Raw genomic sequence first — 7,860 nt, 5'->3', positions numbered from 1 at the left:
CTCACCGATATGGTTACAACTTCAAGAATTGAAAGGGCCATACCCTGCCTCTAGTATTTGGATTCCAGGATATGACAGGTTACATTGGTGGTCCAGACTTGGGTTCTCAATTACAGAGGCCCTGAGCAATTAAGTAGCATGGCCTTGGGAGATATTGCTAAATTTGCTGTAGGGAGGAAATTTGTCAGAATGAATGATGGCTTTTGAATGGACTATATAAGCTTGCAGCAATAACCATAGCTAGCAACAGTCAAAATTGACTGATGCTATGGGATTCTGAATATGAAATGGTATGAATACCTTTATAATTTTTTTGCTTATATTGTCTTTTTATATACATATACACAAATACACACATACATGTATATGTATATATGTAAATATGTATAATATATATTTTTTATTCTAACCTCACTTTTCAGTCATTATTAATATATGAGGATTTATTGTTTTTTTAATTAAATTATGCTTTTAAATTATATTATTCCTTTTCAAGAACAACATTGACATTTTAAACTAAGTCCACATCTTTTATAACTTGACTTAACTAGTTTTTCGTTCCTTTTTTGTCTTTATGTTTTGGTCAGTTGAAGGATGCCTTTATTTCTTCTAGGGGCACCTGGGTGGCTCAGTCAGTTAAGTGTCTGCTTTGGCTCAGGTCATGTTCTCAGGATCCTGGGATGGAGCTACACTTCAGCTTCCTGCTCCCTCTACCCCTTCTCCTTCTCCCTCTACCCCTCCCCCCACCTTGTGCTCTCTCTGTCTCTCTCTCTTCCTCTCACGTAAATAAATAAAATCTTTTTTAAAAAGTTATTTCTTCTAAAAGATATATTGGTATTTTGTAAGTACTTGCATGCCTGGCTATGTCTCTTATTGTCTTAATGAATGAAAAATAGCCTTGAAATCTTCAAGCTATGAATTTTTGCTCTCAAACCTCTAGAGCAGTGGTTCTCAAACTTGACAGCATATTGTCATCTCCCAAGAGCTTTGAAAAATGCTGATGGCTGGGTCCCATCACCAGAAATTCTGACATAATTGGTCTGAGATGTGGCCTGGATATCAGGATTAAAAACAAGACAACAACAATAAAAAATATGCTTGGGCCCCACTCTAGATCAATTAAACCCAAATTTCTGGGAGTAGAACTTGGGTATCAGCACATTTTTTCTGTTTTGTGTGAGAAATTCTCAAGTATGCCAACCACACTGTCTGTTTCCAACAATGTTGATTTTGTTCCTTATTGTCATCAATGTGAATTATCCCTTTCAATCTGATCCTGTAGTCTCTTTATGCCAGTTGACCTCTTCTTATAGCTTTCCCCTCTTTTACTATGAAAGTGACTCATTTTACATCTTACAAAACAGTTTTCTGAAATTTCCGTTTATGCTTTGCATGAGATCATTTTTGAAAGCTTGTTTTTCTTTTTATATGTTGAGAATGATACTCCCTTTCCCCTTTTCCCATAGTATTTTTTTTTTTTTTTGGTCAGACCCCTGTATTTATTGTTATTGTGGTTTTGGTTGTGCATGCTTTCTTTCTTTCTTTTTTTTTTTCTTTCTCATTTCAGGTAAGGCAAAACTAATCTTATTGGCCCCACTTTCAGGCATTGTGGGTGATAGATGATTATTTTTCATAAATCCCCTTCTATAGTAGTTATAAGCATTCCTATTTCCAATTCTAATTCCAGAGGTCTAAGAGGCTTTCTCTTTACATTGTTTTACTGTACGAGGAAACATCTTTTGCCTCTATTTGCCTGGTCCTCTGGTACTCCAACTGGGCACAATGTACTTTTTAAAAATGTTTACTCAACACCCAAAGAACAAATAATCCAATCAAGAAATGGGCAGAAGACATGAACAGACAATTTTCCAAAGAAGACATTCAAATGGCTGACAGACACATGAAAAAGTGCTCAACATCACTCGGCATCAGGGAAATCCAAATCAAAACCTCAATGAGACACCACCTCACACCAGTCAGAATGGATAAAATTAACAAGTCAGGAAACAACAGATGTTGGTGGGGATGTGGAGAAAGGGGAACCTTCCTACACTGTTGGTGGGAATGCAAGCTGGTGCAGCCACTCTGGAAAACACTATGGAGGTTCCTCAAAAAGTTGAAAATAGAGCTACCATATGATCTAGCAATTGCACTACTGGGTATTTACCACAAAGATACAAATGTAGGGATCCGAAGGGGTATGTGCACCCCGATGTTTGTAGCAGCAATGTCCACAATAGCCAAACTGTGGAAAGAGCCAAGATGTCCATCGACAGATGAATGGATAAAGAAGATATGGTATATATATACAATAGAATATTATGCAGCCATCAAAAGGAATGAGATCTTGCCATTTGCAATGATGTGGATGGAACTAGAGGGTATTATGCTGAGCGAAATAAGTCAATCAGAGAAAGACATGTATCATATGACCTCACTGATATGAGCAATTCTTAATCTCAGGAAACAAACTGAGGGTTGCTGGAGTGGTGGGGGGTGGGAGGGATGGGGTGGCTGGGTGATAGACATTGGGGAGGGTATGTGCTATGGTGAGCACTGTGAATTGTGCAAGACTGTTGAATCACAGATCTGTACCTCTGAAACAAATAATGCAATATATGTTAAGAAAAAAAAAGAAGAAAAAGAAGAAGATAGCAGGAGGGGAAGAATGAAGAGGGGGAAATCGGAGGGGGAAATCGGAGGGGGAGACGAACCATGAGAGACAATGGACTCTGGAAAACAAACTGAGGGTTCTAGAGGGGAGGGGGGTGGGAGGATGGGTTAGCCTGGTGATGGGTATTAAAGAGGGCATGTTCTGCATGGAGCACTGGGTGTTATGCACAAACAATGAATCATGGAACACTACATCAAAAACTAATGATGTAATGTATGGTGATTAACATAACAATAAAAAATTAAAAAATAATAAAACCACCATTTTGCACAAAAAAATGTTTAATTTCAGTACAGTTAACATACAGTATAACATACAGTTATATTTGTTTCAGGTATACAATATAGTGATTCAGCATTTCCACACATCACCGGTGCTCATCACAAGTGCCCCCCTTAAGCCCCATCACCTATTTCATCCAACCCCCATCCACCTCCCCTCTGGTAACCAACAGTTTGTTCTCTATAGTTGAGAGTCTGTTTCTTGGCTCTCTCTGTCTCTCTCTTTTTTTCCTTTGCTCATTTGTTTTGTTTCTTAAATTCCACGTATGAGTGAGATCATATGGTATTTGTCTTTCTCTGACTGACCACAGACAAAAATAAACTCAAAATGGATTAAAAACTTAAATGTGAGACCTGAAACCATAAAAACACTAGGAGAGAGCACAGGCAGCAATGTCTCTGACATCGGCTGTGGCAACATTTTTCTAGATATGTCTTCTGAGGCAAGGAAAATAAAAGCAAATCCTAACTATTGGGACTCCATCAAATAAAAAACTTCTACACAGTGAAGGAGAAAATCAATAAAACTAAAAGACAACCTACAGAATGGGAAAAGATATTTGCAAATGACATAATCTGATAAGGCATTAGTATTCAAAATATATAAAGAATTTATACTATTCAACACCCCCAAAATAAATAATTCAATTAAAAAATGGGCAGAAGACATGAGCACAATGTACTTTTAAAAACTTTGTCCAGCACCACTCTTACACACTTCTCGTCCACTTTCCACCCTCCACCTTTCCTCCATAAGAAGTGGGGACCTCTTTTTTCTCATCTCTCTCTCTCTCTCTCTCTCTCTCTCTCGTTTGCTCTTCACACTTTCCATGTTCCGGCTTTCACTCTCATATTGCCCCTGGGCCCACTCTCTTTCTTACTCACATTTTCTCTCTATTTCTCTTTCATACTCACTGTCTCTCTTTCTCTCTCTTTCTCCCTCTTATTCTCTCTCCAGCAATTTGTAAAATGACCTCTCCATATTTGTAGTTTGTCACCAACTGCACAGAGGTATCTTCTCTATATTCATAGTTATGGGGCTCTTTGAGTTGCTAATAACAAAAACCACCTTTTACTGGATGCAAAAAAGAAGGGGAAATTTATTGGAAGGTTAGAGACATCTTATAGAATCAAGAGTTGAACAATCATGAAAAGAAATTGCTCTAGAGTCCACTGCTAATACGTGAACTTAAAACCAATCTCCTTGCTTTTCTATTCCTAGTTTTAAGTTCCTGGAAGAGAGAATTTGACCAACTCAGGGACCTAACTGTGGATCAATCAAATCTGGACAGAGGTGGAGGGTTGTGTTATGTAGGCGAGACCACTTTGGATCTGCCTATGTCTACTGGGTTTTTCCAAGTGTTCATAAACTAGACAGCAACCCACATGGTTGTACACTGAAATCTCAATCCAGACCTAGTTTCCTGCCTTTTGGATGATAGACCCACTTGGATGAACCATAGTAGTAACTAGAATTCTCATCTTGCCTTTAATACCCATTCCCTTTAACGGGATTCACCCTCACCAAGACAATAGCCTCTTGTCTGGTCATCCAGCTTGGCTGTTATCACCAATCCCTGACTATCTTCCCTCCACACTACACATCCAGTAACAATAAATCAAATCCTTATCTGTGTGTAAGTAAAAAGAGAACCCAACCAATAAAAAACATCTCAGGAGAGAATTACAAAAATTCACAAATATTTTTCAACTGGAATTGGGCTTTGGTCACAGTAAGTAGAACAGTTTACTTAAAAAAAGAATTGTCTAATTATTCATTTATTTATCCATTTAAAATAGTTTCTGAATACTGAATCTATGCTGGTTTCTACTGAGGTCCATGAGCACAGTGGTGAACAACATTAGCCAAGCCCCTAATCTCAGATCCTCTGGTCTAGCAAGGATGATCAGAAACTAAAGAGCCTCACAGAGCTGTCTGTAATTTACAACTATTTTAAGTGTGCCAAAGGAGAGGAATGAGGGTCTATGAGTACAGTAAATGGGAGGCCAGGGGTGTCTTTTCCTGAGGAACTGATGCTTGCACTGAGATCAGAAGGCTGGGAGTGGGGTGTCAGGGATGAGAAATCGAGAACAGCCTTCCGGGCAGAGAGAGCAAGGAGTACGTGGGCTCTGGTGACTTTGAGGAACTGGGAATCTGGTGTGCCATGGGAGAGCAGAGATGAATGGAGGAGCAGAGTATGAGGCAAATGGAACAGCAGGCAGGGCCAGCCCTTGTGAGCACGTTACAGATTTTGGCTGAGGGGCCATCAAGAATTTTTCAAGCAGTAATGCAACAGAATCAAATTCAAGTTTTAAAATGATTATTCTAGCTGCTGTGGGGAGAATGAGTTAGAAGGGATTGAGAGAGGATATGGGCAAAGTGAGGGGCACATTGAGTGAAATCTGGAAACAACTCTTGTGAAATATTCACATATCTGTAGAACTGGCAAGAAGCCAAAATTCTCTGATAATTTTATGGCTATTTTCATTTTGAGCCTGCCAGTCATCATAGTTCAGAGGTTGTATGAATAAAGTAGTAATAACGTCAAGGCAGAAATGTTAAATGACTAGGTTTTGCCCCAGATGATGAAATAATAATATTATGTGTGAATCAAGGATAAGTCCTAGGTTTCTGGCTTGAGAAATTAGGTAAATGTTTGGTGTGACTGCCTACACTATCTCTTTTATTTCTCTTTGAGAGAAGGTTATCCAATGAGAAGGGGCCATCTTGGTTATGCTTTTACTTTAGTTGGTCAAGATCCTAACTGAGCATACATATTTAATTGATTTTTTTTTTTTTTTTGCCACCTACCCTTGGAGATATATATCTTTTTTTTTATGCTTGTATTTTTTCTAAAGGCCTGAAAATATATTTGGGGGATTAAAGGAAATACTGAATTTGGGTACTTAAGTCATTATGAAAGGTATCCTTCAAAACCCCCTGGTAGTTTATGATGCACTCTAACTCAAGTTTATTAAAAACATATTGAGACATTTTAAAAGTAGCATTTTAAACATTGGCTATTGTTCATGATGATGGAAGAGTTGGAAGCAATCTGAGTACCCATTGCTGGAGAAAGGGAAGGCAAAATGTGGTGGACACAGAGATTGGAAGGAAGAGACTGGATGTCCACACAGCTAGAGCTGTTTCAGGTCACAACCATTTCAATGGGGAAAAAAGGGTTGAAGCTAGAGTATTTCAGACCCACAGTAAAATTTAATTTCCTTACAAGATTTTAATAATTTATCCCTTCCTTTTCCCTCTTTCTTTCCATTCAATCATTCAGTCAGTGTTTTTTGAGGCACAGCCACTGTGCTAGGTACTGAGGATACTGTAAAGAACAGCATAGATGTTCCTTCCCCAGTGGATTCGGGAGGATAATCACATAAATAAATGCATGGGTACAAATTGTGATGAATTCCTTGGAGAAAAAAATACAAGTTACTAAATTTCAAAGAGGTAGATCAGGATAGGTCTCTTGGACAAAGTGACCTTTGAGTTGAGACATAAAGAATGGTATTTCCCGAGGGGAGGCTGGGAGAAGAGCATTTCAGTCTGCAGGAATAGCCTGGACAACACACCCAAAGAGAAAAAGGGCCTGGTATCCATGAGAAAGTGAAAAGACGTTGATATGAGTGTATAGTGGGGTACAAGATGGGGCTGGAGAAACAGGAGGAGGCCAGGCCATTACAGGTCCTCTAAATCTCATTACTAATCTTTTATACTTACCCACAGACAAGCAGCATCTGTTGAAGGGTTTTGAGCTGAGATGTAGAATGATCTGACTGACATTCTTAAGTCTTGTCTTTGCTATAAGGAGAAAGGATTGGAATAGAACAAGAATGGATACAGTAGTTTAGGTGAGAGGTGGCTTGCACAAGGGAGTGGTAGAGGAGATGGAGAGACATGGGTAGATTTGAGAGATATCCTAGTGGTAGGATAATTAGAACTCAGTGTTACATTAGATATAGTGATGACAGAAAGGTGAAATCAATAATTTTTTCAAAAAGCAGAAAGAACTGTTTCACAGTGCCTTGAAGATGGTTAGGGCATCAATAGTATTCTTTGGGGACCTCTCTAATAGAGTAGATTCCAAGTCCTCAATAAGGAGAAGTTATATGTTCTTTCTACAACTTGCCACAGAACACTGTACAACTTTGATGTGGTAGGGGCTCCAGCACCCTTGCTGTGGCAGGAGCAGCAGTGCCCAGGAGATGCTTGGGGGAAGATGGCAGAGCAATGGAAAAGCCGTATGAGGCACTCTGGGAACTTCTGGAAACACTGGTGGAATAGAACTTAAAAGGGAAGCTGAGGTCCATTTAAGCAGATGGGACAGAACCAGCAGCACCTGGTTCATTATTGTTAGGGTGGCCTCATTATGTGAATAAATTGTATAGGGGCTCAGAAGATTAGCTAAGGATATCCGGGAAGGCTATATAGACCAGGTCAGACTTGAGCTGGGTCTGGGGGTTTGGGATGTATAAAGATGGAGGAACTTCAGGCAGAAGAAACAGGTTGAGGAAAGTCCCCAGGACACACATTTTGGCAGAAGCCATGTATGCCTGAAAGAAGACAGGGAGAGGTAGGGCTGCAAAAAATGGGCAGGACCAGACCCCATTGGACCTGCAATATATCAGGCTTAGAACTTTGGGCTTCGCTTCATAGGAAATGGGGAACCCTTGAAAGTTTTTGAGGAGGGTAATGTTACAATGTTGTTATAGGGAAAATAATGTGGTAGCTGCATGTAGAGTAAACTATTTTGAGAAGAGACGAGAAGCCATGACCAATGTTGTTGTCCACAGGAAGAGTGAGGACCTCCTTGGACCTGGAACAGGGGTTAGGGGGTGGAAGTCTAGGGAAGATTTGACAGTCTGCAGGAATACAGCTCATAGCACTTTCCCTGG

The sequence above is a fragment of the Eumetopias jubatus genome, unplaced genomic scaffold (assembly GCF_037043125.1).
Source record: "Eumetopias jubatus isolate StellerSeaLion01/CBP00866 unplaced genomic scaffold, mEumJub1_p1.0 scaffold_14, whole genome shotgun sequence".
NCBI lineage: Eukaryota > Metazoa > Chordata > Mammalia > Carnivora > Otariidae > Eumetopias > Eumetopias jubatus.
Note: the sequence above shows the minus strand (reverse complement) of the source record.